This window comes from Diceros bicornis, chromosome 22, assembly GCF_020826845.1.
Source record: "Diceros bicornis minor isolate mBicDic1 chromosome 22, mDicBic1.mat.cur, whole genome shotgun sequence".
Taxonomy (NCBI): Eukaryota; Metazoa; Chordata; class Mammalia; order Perissodactyla; family Rhinocerotidae; genus Diceros; species Diceros bicornis.
The window spans coordinates 31,042,857-31,059,489 of record NC_080761.1 but is presented as its reverse complement, the minus strand read 5'-3'; the positions used below and the strand labels follow the sequence as shown (position 1 = coordinate 31,059,489).

Below are 16,633 nucleotides of genomic sequence, written 5' to 3'. Positions count from 1 at the left end.
TCTCTCTCCTCATCATACATTGCTAAAAGAAACCAGTCGGTACATTCAATATTCTTCCTGGAAATCTCCTTAACCAAATCTGGCAGCTCATTAGGTGTATTTTCTATTTTCAGGGCCGGCCCCGTGGCTTAGCGGTTAAGTGCGCGCGCTCCGCTACTGGCAGCCCAGGTTCGGATCCCGGGCGCGTATCGACGCACTGCTTCTCCGGCCATGCTGAGGCCGCGTCCCACATACAGCAACTAGAAGGATGTGCAACTATGACATACAACTATCTACTGGGGCTTTGAGGGGAAAAAAAAGGAGGACTGGCAATAGATTTTTAGCTCAGAGCCGGTCTTCCTCAGCAAAAAGAGGAGGATTAGCACGGATGTTAGCTCAGGGTTGATCTTCCTCACAAAAAAAAATAAAAACAACCTAACAGTTCCCTTTAAAGCTCATCTCTTTCTATCTCTTCCTCATCATACACTGCTAAAAGAAACCAGTCGGTACATTCATTATTCTTCCTGGAAATCTCCTTAACCAAATCTGGCGGTTCATTAGGTGTATTTTCTATTTTCAAATTAGTGCAGACAATAGTGCTGCCAAACTTCTCACCACTGCCTCCCATGGGTTGCCTTTTCTCCATCCTCCAATATCAACTATCCTTCAAACCTCCACGACTAGTTTCCTTGAGACCCTTCAAGCCTCTGCCAGTCCCAAAACCAATGTCACATGAGAGATATAGAATAAAGGATTGATTATACAGATTAGACCTTATACGACTATGGGCGAAACCAGTGAAGTACAAGTCCAGAGGGGAGAGGTGGAGGATCAGAGAAAGGTCACTAACAGGGACCACAAAAAGAAGCTGGTGAAGCAGCCTGTGGAAGGCTGTTGGCTCTCTATCCAGAGGTGGGGCTGGAGTCGCTGAGGGCCAGCAGGGCCAGCAATCAGAAAAGCTGGACCTAAAGTGGAGCGAGAGAGAGGAAAACTTGGAACCATAGGGACAAACCTGAACCCACAGGACAAACTAAACTCACATGTGTCTCTCATCACCTCTAGCTCAAAGATGCAGTTCCCTCACCACAAAGATGCATATACATCCGGTTCAGGAGGCTGAAGGACGAGATTCTGCAGGTACCAGGTAATCTGCAGGCTCAGCTGCCAACCCATGCCGGCAAGGCGGCTGGCAGATCAGTGGTGACATGCATGAGCTGCAGCAGCTCCTGGCGCCCTGCCCCGACCTCCAGAGCACACCCGCTGTTGCTTCAATTCTGCCCTCCAAATCTCATGCAAATTTCTCTTATAGTCGACCCTAACCCAGAACCACACCCGGAAGGAAATCTGGGAACCATAGTTCCAGTTTAGCTAAGTCAACAAAGTATAAAACCATCACAAAGGCTCTTAGCTCACAGTTCCTATCTTAAAGAAAGCACTCAGTCAATGTCATATATTTATTGTTTTCTTACCACCTATCCCAAAGCTTAACACATAGCAGGTGCTCCAACAATGTTTGTTAAATAGAAATTTGGTTTATATACCAGATTAATTGCAACACCTTGTTCTCTAAAACATTTCCCAAGACACAAATTATGTCTTTCTTTTCGTATAGAGATAAGAATCTTCTAAACCAACCTAATATTTGATTAATTTCCCTGTCTGTGGGACAGTTCATCGCTTAGAACTAAAGCCGTCTACATACTACTTACTCCAGAAAATAGCAGCATTAAAATTCATTCAAACTTAGCAGTGAGAAGAAAGATGATCTCATGGTGTTTCCATTTTCAATGGGGCTTGAGTGAGAGGGCAGGATCCAGGCTTGAGCACTTTCTCCTCATTAGCACTTCACTTCCTGCACTGGGCTCAAGCCCCACCTCGCTGACCCTACTCAGACAAGGGAAACTGAATGAGGTGATAATGAGGAGGAAATGTCCCGCCCTGTTCCTGGCCTGGCTGGTACAAAGCAGGACCACAGGGATGAGACTGTCCCTGGCTGTTTTAAGGTCTTTCCTCATTTGGGAAGCAGCATGATAAAAACCCATCACCACAATGAAGAAGTGGAGGCTGCAGCAGCGATGATCATAGGTAAGAGTGTAGGTAAAAATGTGCTGGCCTGGGTTCATTGGGTAAACTCAGATTCTTGTTACAATAAGACTTTTAGAAAATCCTAGCATTGCTCTCTGCTACTTAACAACGCTGACCCCATGACTATATTAAGGAAGGAGGGAAGGAAGGAAGGAAGGAAGAAAGGAAGGAAGGAAGGAAGGAAGGAAGAAAGGAAGGGAGGGAGGGAAGGAGGGAGGGAGGGAAGACTTTCCCCAGCAGATAACAGGTTAAAAGAGATCTTTTCATACCCTACATAAAGAGTCCCCAGTCTCATGTTATTTATTTAAGCTGTGTTTCAAACTGATTTTTCACAAGGAAATTCACAATTGCTCTTTCGACAGCACCAATTCTCCAAGTTGTGCCAAAATCCTACAATATGCTAGTGCTTTCCTAGGCCCCAGACCCAGGCTTGAGAGGAGAGCGACACGTGAAAAAACACGTGCTCTTTCCAAGATGGCTCCCCCTAAGAACACAGAGGTTCTGATAATGAAGAAGAGGGGAGAATGAAATTTTGGTAAATACTGGTCTCTGCTACAGCCCTGTGAAACACTTTCAGAAAGACTCCCTGGGGTCTTTCAGATGGAGGAGCACCCCCTAAGCCAGTTTCTGGTTCTATTATACCAGTCTCTATCCCGCCATACTTACTCCCTGCTTCTTATTACTCTCTTTCTCTCTCTCCTTCTCACTACTCTCTATCCCCACCACTTTTCCTTTATTTCCAAGACCTTCATACCTTATTTGGCCTCTCAGCAATCAAATGAGGCAGAGACATTATCATGACCCAATTTTCAGACGAGAAAACCATGGCCCAGAAAGGATAAATGGCTTGCCTAAGGTCATTCATCTAGTTTGAAGCAGAACCAAGACTAGAGAAACCAGGACTTTGGACTCTCAAGACCTCTGTTCTTCCAACTCTTGTGAAGAGACCCCAACCCACTACTGAGTCTGCCTATGAAGGTACATGTTAAAGGAAGGACAAACCTTTCTCTTACCCACAATTTAGCATTGGACTGTGTCTTGAACATGTCTCGAACACGACATTCGTCCAACACTATAAATGCATGTGTCTCTAGGTTTATAAGTTGCACTGATAAAGAGTTATGGCCCCAAAGTGGCCCTTTTAACACAAGAACACCCCAATCTTGGAGCTGTAGCAAAATTTCCAGATATCTCCAAAAGGAATTTTTTTTTTTCTGTTTTGACAGGTAGTGTATCTACTGTGAGCACTTCACTAATTAATTTATTTATTCATTGACTGGGTTGGCATCTGCCATATCCAAGTCTCAATATTTAGTGATAAAAGAAGAAAAACAAAATGAACGGTAAGACAGGGTCCTGTCCTCAAGACATCCACAATATAGTTGGGAAGATGTCTAAATAGACAAACTAATTCTTTTACAAAGCATGGGGGAATAAATGCTCTCAATGGCAGAGAAGATTTCAGATGATGAAGCAAATATTTCTGCACCGTCATTAGAAGAGTTTCATTGAAGAAATGGAATCTGAATGAAGTCTTGAATGATAGATAAGATTCTAGTAAATAGAGATGTAGGACAGATTTCTGCAAGCAGAGAGAATAGCATGATCAATGGCCAGAGTTAAAAAAAAAAAAATCAAAGCGAAAAGCAAACATTGAAATTTGGTAGTAATGTTAGAGTGTGGGGAGTACAGCTGGAAAGTGGAGCCATAATGTGGAAAGCCTTGTATGCCTGAGTCCAAGGTCTGGACAACAGGTTCCTGAATAGGGTGATGAAGCTATCAGAGCACTGTGAAAGCCGAGAAGATAGAAACAGAGACCAATATGATTCCTACCAAAGTGTGGCCCTCTAAATTCTAGGAACTACATGATGAGGTTATGTGATGGTTAATTTTATGTGCCAATTTGACTGGGCTAAGGGATGCCCAGATAACCGGTAAAATGTTATTTCTGGATCTGTCTGTGAGAGTGTTTCCAGAAGAGATCAGCACTCGAATTGGTAGACTGAGTAAAGAAGATCACCCTCACCAATGTGGATGGGTGTCATCCAATCTGTTGAGGGCCTGAATAGAACAAAAAAAGCAGAGGAAGGGTGAATTTGCTCTCGCTGAGCTGGTACATCCATCTTCTCCAGTCCTTGGACATTGGTTCTCCCGGTTCTTAGGCTTTCGACTCAGACCAGTACTTATACCAGTGGCCCCCTAGTTCTTTGGCCTTTGGACTCAGACTGGGACTTACACCATTGGCTTCCCTGGTTCTCAGGCCCTTTGGTTTGGACTGGAACTACACCACTGGCTTTCCTGAGCCCCCAGCTTGCAGAGAGCAGATTGTGGGACTTCTCAGCCTCCATAATCATGTGAGCCGATCCCACATAATAAATCTGTTTGTATATATCTATATAAATCCTGTTGGTTCTGTTTCTCTAGAGAACCATAACTAATACAGGTTGTAAAAGGAGAATAAATGTAAAATACAACAATGCTGAGAGTGCTACCTGAAGAAAGTCAGATGATCATGCAGACATGTCCCCAGTGGCATTTACCTTGGAAAATCTACCACTGTCCAGGGTCCAAGGCTTGACACTTCTGCCTTGCAGACTCAGAAACTTGGATCTAGTCAGTGTCCCAGAGTAGGCTAGAATCAGGAAAACCAGAGCACCATTTATTAATTCACAGTAAGAAACAGAAATGTCTACCCAAGTACATCAGGATTTTCAGTTGCAAACAACAGAACCAACTCTAGCTAGCTGAGCAAAAAGGAAACTAATTACAGCTATTGTGAAACTCACAGAATTTTCAGAAACATAGAGCCTGTGAATCAAGCCCAGAGACTCTACAGCCAAGAAGAAAACCCAAATGCCACTACTGGACCACTCACAGACATTGTGGATGCAGCATCACAGCTCACCTGGTGGACACAGGGTATAAGACACTGGGCGTGATATCCTGAGCCGACCACAGGATTTTACTGTTAGGAGCTTTGCTGCTACTATGACTCCTGAAAGGCCAATCACTTCCTGTCACTATCTCTGGAAAAGTGGATTCTGAAGGTGACCTTCGTCTTTATGTAGCCCCTTTCCCTGGTGGACCCTGACTCACATGTCTGGCCTTTAGCCTCAAGTATGGCTTGGAATGCGAGTTTTCTTGCCTCTACTGTTGAAAGGTGTAAATCTCAATGAGAAAAATCACCACAATGTAAGATGGGAGTCCAAAAGATGTAGGGTGACCATAATTATGACGAATATCCACTGTACAGTATGACCTGGAGACAGGCCTGTCTTGTACCATTAGAAGGTTCTTATTCAACACAAAGTTAGAGAAAAGGAAGTTATGTATACGACTTGAATTTTTCCATAGCTTTAGGCTCTAATAACCTGTTGAATTCAACACCACAATTTATTCATTCAGTAAAGTGTACTGGCATTCACTAGTTTGCCCCATGTCACATGTGCTCCACAGCACTGCAGGAAGAAACACTACCTTCCTTTTGTGAACCTTCTTCAGCGACATTATTCTCTCTTCCTTTTTAACTCTGCCTCCCAGGCCATGTCTGTTCTTTTATTTTCCTTATGCAATCCACAGAGCTAGTATAATCTTTCAGAACTTGGCCTGAAGAGAAGAAAGAGCATTTTTCCTATTAGCATATACATCTCCCGGGCAAAGAACTTGAAATCACCTTCCGCATACCAGAGTGAGTCCAACTTTGACACCTGCTCTCCCAAAGCACCAGTAACAACCCTAACTCCCTGAAAAAGCTATAACTTTAATAAAAAGCAGGTCACACGTCAGACACCAGTATTGCCAGAACATGCAAACACACACGTACACTCTATCACCGATAACTCATAAAAGAAAATGAAATCTCCAACAGTACCCTGTCCGACCAGTTCCTCCAAGGAATTTCCTAGGGAGCGAGGAGGGGAGGGTCTAAATACCCTCAACACTCCGGACACAGTGTGCAGTGTTTTTCGGTTGTCATGGATATTGTCCTGATCCACAGAGAATAATTGGAACATGCAGTCTTTATTTCATTACTGAAACACAGTTGGAGGATGAGTGACAAGTGAGTGGTGGAAAAGGTACACACTGGAAGTCAGACAAACTTGGGTTTCAGTCCTGGCTCTGTCTTTTACCTGCTGAGTGACATTAGACAGTTACCTCTTCTAGCCCAGTCTCAGTTTCCTCGTCTATAAAATGGGCATGTGATTCCTACCTCACAGAACTGTTGTGAGAACTAAATCAAGAAATGTATGCAATGCACCTAGTATAGTAGCAAGCAAATGTTAACCACTATAGCGCTGATATTACTGGTGTTATTATCATCATCACCTTTATTATTGAACCAAAGGGTCCTATTAGCTCAGAATTGAGAACAGACAGAGTCCCTCATGCCCATGCTGTGAGTTCATCACTAATAGATGAAAAAGCCACTTCCTCGTCATTTGGATAATGGAGGCATTCAAATTCTGTGGAACAGGATGATTAGCCTGTAAGTGGACAGCTGGCAGCTCACAGAGGGAAAAGACAGAGCTATCTCTTAGGAACCCTGTGTACAGCCTGACCCCTTCTCACCCCCACTCAGTGGCTCCCCCGTGTCTCCTTACTCAGACACTCGCTTCCTTATTACAAGCGGTCAGGGGGTGACTCTCCCTCTCTTTCTGCAGAAAACAGTGACTGTGCTTATGCATTGCCCCTGTACAAAGTGAAACTGCATGGCTGGGAGAATCCCAAAATCATTCCACCCCCTAATGAGAGAGATTATTTGCAGGCAGATGAAACTAAATTGTAAGCTCTATTGACTTCATCAACAGGTGCCATTTGGGCAAACCCAAAGGGGGCTATTGAATTGTCAAAAAAAGATTTAACTCTTCCTGACACTTCGGCATTGGGTAATAGCCTCCTACCAGTTCTGCTGCCAGAAACATCACCATTGGAGATCCATTCCACTGGGTTCTTGCTCTGAAATCCTTTTAAAAATGTTAATCCTCAGGGAGAAGAAACAGACAACTCAATCATGCTAAGATGCTAGTAAAGAACCTGGGTCCCAATCCTGGCTGAGCTTCTGGGCCAAGATTCCTCATCTAGAAAATGGAGGAATGCTGAGAATTATAGCTACCTCCTAGGGTTTGGGGAAGATAAAATGAGAACTTACAGGGAAGACACTTAGCACAGGATCTTGCATTATGAGCGTTTCCCAATTCATTCATCATTTAAGGAATTTTTATTGAGCTTGCTCTCTGGCAAACACTCATGTGCTTAGAAAAACGCAGACCCCTGAAACTCACCCTTGAAGATCCTGCATCAGTAGGTCTGGGTTGGGCCTGGGAAGATGCACTTTTAACACCCCTCTGGGTAGCTTGTTGAGGTAGGTCAGATCATTATCCTCAGAACCCCACCCCGACCTCCACCGTGGGGCCAAGCCCTGGACCTAGCTGATGGGGGTTCAATTTCTCCCAACTGGAAGGGCCTGAGGTGGGGAGGACTGTTGAGTGGTAGAAGGCGTGAATACTAGAGAAGGCCAGGGAAAGAGGTGATAAAAGTTCCAAGAGCCATACTTTGAACAATTTGCAGTTTTGCCTCCTCCAGCAGGAGACCTTTCTCCAGAAGAAGACAGGTGAGGAGAACACTGAGGGTTAACTTGGGTAAGAAACTGAAGGAACAAATAGCAGTCTCTACAGAAGAGAAAGTGCTTTCAGAAAACCATTGTGTGACTCCCAGACACCAGCCACAGGCCCTGAAATTCCAGTTTAAAGCAATTCAGCTCCTGTTCCATTCAGCCAGCGATGACTTGCAGGCATTTGCACTTCTGTGGTACCTTTCAGACCAGAGCCTCAAAGCCCTTTTCAAACACAAATCTGTTCAGCCTCATAACCTCTCTGAGAGATTTAGCAAAGGGATAGTGGGGATCACTTCCCTCCCTAACTCAAGGGCAGCCTTTTGGGCGGTGGAAGGCAGGATGTAGGAGGCAGAGGCTGTTTAACAGTCACTTAACCAGGCATCTTGACAGCTCAGAGAAGAAAGAGCCACTTGGGATCAGACATTTCTGGGACACTTAGTCTGAGGTGTGGAATTACAGAAATACCTGAATATCCACCTCTGCCTTTTTGGCTTTCGCTTCTTCCTTGTTTAGCCTGAATAGTGTCTGGAGATTTGGCAGGCACTGAGAGTACCTCCCCAAAGTCTTTCTTACTTCTTCCTTGGAACAGAACCCCAACTTTTTTCTGGGGCAAAAGAGTCCCAGGGGGTAGACCATGACTCATTTAAGTGAAATTAGCAATCCTTGTCCCATTTTCCCCAGCCTTCCGTGCAGCTATGGGTGACCTTATAACTTCAGTTTGGCCAATGAGATGGAAGGGGAAATCTGCTGGGGATGTATTTGTCAGAATTTGCTATGCTACAGTAACAAATTAACTCTATCTCAGTGACTTAACACAATGAAGATTAATTTTCCTCTCATAATTGTAATGTCATAGGTGGGGAAACTGCTCTACACTCACCTGGGAATGCAGGCTGTTGAAGTCTCCATCATGTTAGAATGGAACCATCTAGAACTATGGTCTCCAAGGTCACCATGGAAAAGCCAGAAAAGGTTGAAGTTGGGGACAATGGGTCTCAATGGCCTGTGCTGAGAAATGACACATGCCACTTTCTCTCACAGTCCATTGGCCACATACAGTCACATGGAGACAATCTAAGGGAGGCTTAAAAGTCTGGAGTTACACACAGAACGTTTGGAGACACTTTCTATGCCACAGAGGTGACTGCATGACAAGGATGACCTCTAATGCTATAACCATGGGCCCTCCAGGACCAGTTCAACTGACCCCATCTTATCAAGAGAGTAATTAAGAGTGGTTTTTCAGGAACTGACACCCCTTGTACAGTTCAGGCTGGTTGAGACCACCAATCCATCAACTGAGTCTGCACAAATGCTAAGTAAGGAACTTTTTTGATGTCAAGGAGATAAAAACTCCACCCTCAGATCATAGTAATGCCACCATTTGGTGAGCATGCATCCTATGAAGAGCCATGAAGCTTGACTGTGCTTGCGGAGATCATCAATTACCTCACTTCTCCTTACATCCAGTCATCTATCTCCACACTTCAGATTGCCCAGCTCTTCATCTCATAAATTTTGCCCTAAGCCCTGGATCCAGGAGACAGGTATGAGAGCATATGTCCCTGTCTCCTTGCAGATCAATCTACCAATAAAGCTGTTTTCTTTTCCCACAAGCTGATGCCATAATAATTGGCTTTTTTTATGCACATCAGGCAAGAGAACCCCAATTTTGTGCAGTAACAATGCTATCTCACATACCCTTGTACCCTTGCAGGAAGCCCACTTTACAAATGGTAATCTGGAACATCTCTCATTTGAAGCTATAAGTGCCTAACTGGGAGAGCGTTCATGTCACTGTGCTGATGCAGCTCAGCGCCTGTATACTGATGGCTGTGCAGATAATATTAGGAAGTGTAAGAAGAATGGCACCATGGGAAATGGACTAGTCACTGTTTTACTCAACGAGAATGACACATCATCTCCATGTCTGACTCTGTGCTGGGCTCAGGGGCTCAGAGTACATAAATGGGATCTATTCTTCCTTAAGGTCTCATGGAATTATGAAGAAATCAGGAAGGACTTTCAAAAATCAATCTTCTGACATTATATATTCTAAGTAAACATTGAAAATTAATTCCATCCACAGTACACCCTCTGAGACCAGAGAGCTGCTCAATAAGAATTCTGTGGGGAAAATGGAATTAAGTGCAACTTTAGAGGCTGATGTTTCAAGGAATTTAAGTCTTTGATGAAAAGGGGCAATTAAAGAGAAAAAACACTGGCATTTTTGTCAGCATTGAAGTGCCCGGTTGTTTGGAAACACAAAACATGGAGAAAACTTGCTTTAAATAAACTTGCGAAGCTCACCTCCTCATGGGACCACTTTAAAAGGCTCCCTGGTGCCCCTGCTGGCCATACCCTCCTGCAGTCCTCTCAAATGCCCTCCTTCTGGGCTCCTGCCAGTCATCTGAATCACCAATGGTCTCCCCAATCTGAGCTGTAATTTGATATGTCAGGAGTGTGAAGAACAATTAGCCACTTGAGTATTGCGTAACTTCAGAAGTTTCTTGAGATGAAATGTATGCAAATGATAGTGTCTATTATTGGACTGATAATCATTCTTTAATTGCAACTTAAAAGAGGAGAGATTTCCAGACATCGTGAGCATTTAATCCAATGAAATATTCAAACTAACTTATATCACTTGGGTGGTAATTTATCTTCTCTGCCCGGAGCAGAAAGAGGTTTCAGTGCAGTAATAACGGGTTTGTTTTTTCTCCCAAGTCAGTTTCTTTCTATTGGAGCATGGACATTCAAAACTGTGCCATCTTTTTAGCACGGAGTTGCTCTGGGCACAGAGCAGTTCAAAGGATCCTGAGGTGAAGGTTGCCACCTTCCCCACCAACTGTTGTGTCCAAGTTAGAAGTCACAGTTCACAAGAACGGAAGCTGTTTCTTGATGTCAATAATATGCAGTGAGAGAGAGAAACGAGAGAGAGGCGAAATGGGATGGGAAACGAATGGGTGAGCGCATTGGACAGATGATGTGAGAGCTAAAGAGAAAAAAAAAGAGAACAGTAACTTAACAGGCCACATTTCTACTCTCAGAGGATGGAGTCCTCCTTATTAAAGCTACCATCTACGCGTTTCCCGTTCCTCATCACATTCTCCTGGATATCTCCGCTTTTCCCAGATTTGCTTTCTACCACACTGCCTCCCAGAAACTGAGACTCCACCAAAGCAAGATGAAAAAACGCAAGAGTCACGTGGGACCTGGTGGGATAATGCCTGTTTTATTCGAATAAGGAGGAAACTGTGTTAATAAATGCCTGTGACATTTAATGATGTGGCTTTCATTTTGAACACATTATTGCTCGATATTGAATCCATCCATTTTGATAATAAACACCAGGACCATGGAACTCTCACTTTTCATCCATAAATAAATAAATAATAGGGACTTATTTTGCACTCTGGGAACGGGGGAGGATTGCAACTCCCCTGCCTGCGTTTGCATCTTATGAACTCTATTCAGCTGCGTGGCCTCCCATTTGTCTCTCTGGAAATCCAATTTCCCTCTTGCAGGTTCGTCTGCCAGTTTTCTAATTTTCACATCAAACTGCATATTACTCATTGTCAGGCTGGTTGTTCTGGAAGAATCGTTAGAGTCTTAAACCCTTTACCAGCATTTTCAGTTCAGTCACAGACGGTTGCCAGGGATCATGTTCTTCAAAAGAGCACTGTCCCTCCCAAAAAGCTCAAAATTTCAACTCTGCATTTTCTTGGCCCAGGCCAGGGCCAGTGAGAATGATACTTTCTGAAAGATAAATCCAAATTCTTTAATACAGCAAAATGGCCCTTTCCAGCTTGCCCAGCAATGTGTGATTCATTTCTCCATTCCCGACACTTAGCACACAATAGACCCGCAATAAACCATTGATGAAAAAATGAGTAAATGGTTAAATGAACGGTATGTTATATATACACCTATTTGTACAAGATTACATAGATGTATGTTACACATATACCCAATCAAACTTTATTGCATCTAGTATAAATTAATTTTTATTTAACCCATTTATGCTAATGAAAATTTCTTTCTCTTTTTATTTTAAAAGGATCACTAATTATGCTTTAAATGCTGATTTTTTTGGTTTTGTTTTGTTTTGTTGGTGAGGAAGATTAGCCCTGAGCTAACATCCATTGCCAATCCTCCCCTTTTTGCTGAGGAAGATTGGCCCTGGGCTAACAGCCATGCCCATCTTCCTCTACTTTCTATGGGTCGCCGCCACAGCATGGCTTGATAAGTGGTGCTTAGGTCCACGCCCGGGATCCGAACCTACGAACCCCGGGCTGCCAAAGCGGAGTGCACAAACTTAACCACCAGGCCAGCCCCCTAAATAGTAGGGTTTTTTTGTTTTTTGTGCGTGTGTGAGGAAGACTAGCGCTGAGCTAACATCCAATGCCAATCCTCCTCTTTTTGCCGAGGAAGACTGGCCCTGGGCTAACATCCATGCCCATCTTCCTCTACTTTATATGGGACACCGCCACAGCATGGCTTGACAAGCGGTGCGTCAGTGCACGCCCGGGATCCAAACCTGCAAACCCTCAGGCCGCAGCATTGGAGCGCGCGCACCTAACTGCTACACCACTGGGCTGGGCCCCCAAATGGTCATTTTAATTTATAAAACTAGTTGTAATTTGTCATGAAGTTGATCCTTAACAAGTTACCAGGCTCTGATCCTCCCCAGATCTGCAGCTTCCAGATCTGTACATTTGGTTCTAGGATCTTTATTCATGCCTACATTTCCAAATTCTCAGGATGGTGGAAGGGTCTAACATACGTTTCCTCTTTAGGATTGGGGTCCATTATGGAAAGTGATTCCTCAGGCTCCTTGCAGCCAGAGGGTAGAGAGGTTCGGCTAGAAATCCATCTCCCTGGAGGTCATTGACTTACCCTCATGGTCTCCAAATGTGTGGCGTGGCTGCCATATTCAGAGAATGAGCAGGCAGCTGTAAGAACTTGCCTTTCAAGAAGCCCTGTTCCATGGACTTACATCTAGAAATTTCTCTCAGACTGTTCTAAGTGCTCCCCAGGTATAAATTCTAAAGGACCAGAGAAAATGTTGCCTTTTCCTTGCAGTTTTGTGGGAGATGAGCTATAAAGAAGTGCTTTGTTCCTCAGTAGAATCAAATCTCAAAAGCCTAAGGTTCATAGCAAGTAAATGCAATTCCTCACCCTGAATGCTACACTGGAGGGAAAATAAATGCTACAAAGGACATCCACCGAAATATGGTTGGTGGAGCAGATCACAGTATTGTATCAATATTAACCTTACTCAAGTTGAAAACTGTACTTGGTTACAAAAAAGAGAATATCCCCATTCTTAGGAAGCCTGTACATGTACATGAAGTATTGAGATGTACAGAGGTTTGATGAATGAACTTAGCCTCAAATGATTAAAAATATTATATATAATACATACAAAATAAAATATGAATATATAGAAAGAGGAAGTGAGTGCAAATAATAAAGTAAATGGCATAACATGTTAATAAGTGAATCAAGTAAAGGATATATGATATTCTTTGTATTTTTCTTGTTCTTGCAACTTTTCTGTAAGTTTGAAATTATTTCTAAGTTAAAATTTTAAAGTAACTATTTTAAGCCCATTAGCATAGATGAAATCAGGCTGGACCCTTTAAACATGTGCTAGGGCCAGGGCTGGGGATAATAAATGGGGAATAAACATTCCACCAGAGCAGGAGTCTGCCAACTTTGTCTGTAAAGGGCCAGTTAGTAAATATTTCAGCCTTTGTGGGCCAGACAGGCTCTGTCACAACTACCTAACTCTCTCATCATAGTGATAAAGCAGCCATAGACGATAAGTAAATGAATGGACATAACTGTGTTCTAATAAAGCTCTACTTAAAAAACAGGCAATGGGCTGGATTTGGCCCAGGAGCCATAGCTTGCCGACTCTTGAACTCAATAATTGGGCTTAAGGGATCTGGCTTACTCTCGTTCAGTTGGGGTCCCCTCAGCTTACTCCCATTCATTTGGGGTCCCCTGGGGGGAAGCGGCCCTGCCTGGCTTTCTGTGGCAGGCTCTATCTGTAACCCCCACCACTCTAGAGCACCCTCACCACTATCTGTTTACAGTGATTGACATCAGTAATCTCCACTTGCTTCAGGAGAAATCACAGAGGGAAGCCCTCTCACCCTGCAGGCTACCACGGGACGGCTAGGAGAATGCGCATGATAACCACACACTCACATGGGAAACAGACAGGAATGTCATTACAAATGCCCGTCTGGAAATGAAAGGGGGAAAGCTGCCCCTCCAGACACACACAGGGGAAGCGTGTTGCTCAGAAATCATAATCCAAACTGTACAGTGAATGTTTTGCTTTAATTAAAGAAAAAAATAAGTTTCTACTTGGGTTCATTGTCCTACTTGGAAATGACCACATATAATGGGTACCACATCAAGACATGGAGAGTAAGAGAAACAGTGAAAGATGAGTAGGGATGGGGAGAGGAGAAGGGAAAGAAGAACTCAGAGTGAACATGGTTAAAATTCCTTTTGCTGCTGCAACCATTGTCACTGGGTTGTTACCCTCATGTCCCTGGCAGGTCCCCTTGGTGCTCTCACAGTCATCTGGCTTCTGCCCTGTCTCATTAGACTTCCTGTGCTGTGTTGCAGGTTCCTGTGGAGAAGACAATGCACCTGCCGCACCACAAGCTGTCAGAAGCCCCCAGAAAGGGACATAGACTTGTCGGAGCTCAGCCCAATCCCATCACTAACATAGAGCCACCACCCACCCCAGCCCAGCTGTCTGACTTGTCCCAGAGCGCTTCTTCAAGCTAATGGTGCCTGCCCAGGGCCCCAGGACTGCTGGCTTCTTGAGAGGCAATTTTATTTGGAATGAATCCCCGGGCAATGCAAAAAAGCAAGCAAACAAATAAAAAGGCTGGAGCATCTAGTGTGACTGACTTTGGAGATGGTGCAAGAAAGTGGAAGCAGGAAGGCGGAAGTCAGACACATGGCAGTTCTCTTTGGCCAGGTCCCTCACTCTTTCTTACCTTTGTCTTTCAGATCCCACCCAGTGGAACTGACAGAGCACCTGCCATGGGCTTGGCAGACACATTGGTGAGTAGGACAGAGGCAGCCCTCCCCATGGAGCTTACATCTGGTGTGGAGTCCCAACAGTAAACAGGCCATGACATTAGAGCGAGCAGTATTCTCAAACGGAGTACACATCAGGATTATCTGCAGAGCTTATTAAATCACAGATTTCAGGGCCCCACCCAGAGTTTCTGATTCAGGGGTGTGACTGGGGCCTGAGAATCTGCATTTCTAACAACTGTGCAGGTCATGCTGATGTTGCCCAAGGACCAGACTTTGAGAAGCATTGCATTATAGCGTGATTAGCGTTATGAAGGTGGAAGTATAAGGTGTGATGGGAGCATGTAAAGGCAGATCCTACCCAGACTCCGGTGAGGGAAGGCTGCAGTGGAAGTAAGCCAGGCGAAATGTGTTCCAGGCAGAGAGAACAGCATGCGCAAAAGAATGACAGCAAGGCTGGAGAATCTAGAGGAGGCTGGAATCAGTTCAGTATGGCTGGAACCCAGAGACCATCGAGGCCATGGTAAGAGCAGTATTAAAGAAACAATATCTTCTTCTTCTAATAGGACCTACCCAAATATCTGGTGGAAGCATATCGTAAAAGTGGGAAATGCAAATGTCCATTTATGTATAAGCTTAGAGATCTCTTTGCAAAAAAAAACAAAAACAAAACAAATCTTAGACCATGGGGATTGTGCTTTTTATTTCCGGAGAATGTGGCTCCTAATTCCCCTCCCTTTGAAAATGAGCCAGACTAGTGTCTCACTTTTAACAAATAGAAAGCGATGCTATATATGACTTTTGAGATTAGTTATAAAAAGGATAACTTCTTCCTGGGTTTCTCTTTGTCTCGAATCACTCACTCTGAAGAAAGCTAGCTGCCATGTTGTGAGAACACTCAAGTAGCCTGTGGAGAAGCCCCCATGGGGGAGAAACTGAGGCCTCCCACCACCAACCAGAACCAACTTGCTAGTCATGTGAGTGGCCAACTTGGAAGTGATCCTCTAGTTCCAGTCGAACCTTCAGATGACGGCAGCCCTGGCTGACAGCTTGACTGCAACTTCATGAGAAATTCCAGTCAGCACTAAGATACTCTCAAATTCCTGACCCATATAACTGTGGAGACAACAAATGTTTATTGCTGTTTAAGTCACTAAGTTTTGGAGTAGCACACAGCAACAGACAAATAATAAAGACAACATTTATAGTCATACCAAAAAATATTAAGAATCTAAGAATAAATCTAACAAAACATATCTAAGAACTCTTCAGGGAAAATTATAAATCATTATTAAAAGATACTAAAGAAAACCTAAATCAACAGAGAGATCTATACCACATTTATGAATATGAAGACTTAATATTACCAAGATGTTGATTCTCACCTAATTGGTCTACAGATTTAATACAGTCAAAAGCCCAGCAAGGTTTCTCATGGAGCTTGATAAGCTGATTGTAATGTGTATATGGAAGAACAAGGCCCAAGAGTAATCACAACCTTTCTGAAGAAGAAAAGCAAAAACGAGAGCCTTGTCCTGGCAGATATGGAGACTGAAAAGGTACCTGGCTGAAAGCCAGTATAATTTTAGTGCATCTCAATCTTCTGCCAGGAATTCTTTGCTCTTTCTACAAGATGTGAATCTGAAAGGATCTAGCCTTGGTAGCTGCTGGCAGCCATTTTACAACTCCAAGAGGAGAAGCTGATTGAGAATGCCCTCAACAGAGGAGAATATGAGCTCAAAGATGAGAAAGAAGAAAAGTCATTTAGAACTGCTCCTAAATCCAGTCCTACCGCTGGATTTTCAGTTATATAAACAAACAAAAAAAATTCCCTTTTGGCTTAAGTAAGTTTGAATAGTCTTCTCCTAGTTGGCAAAGGTGAGA

At 43.7% G+C, this 16,633-nt stretch overlaps 1 long non-coding RNA gene across 1 annotated transcript; it reads left to right on the top strand.

Annotated features, from left to right (window-relative positions):
• The first annotated feature begins 1,987 nt into the window (after positions 1–1,987).
• LOC131419783 (uncharacterized) lies at positions 1,988–15,266 on the top strand. Its single transcript, XR_009223339.1, has 3 exons — positions 1,988–2,064; positions 14,327–14,773; positions 15,168–15,266. It is a non-coding gene; the product is annotated as an uncharacterized LOC131419783 (long non-coding RNA).
• The last annotated feature ends 1,367 nt before the right edge of the window (positions 15,267–16,633 follow it).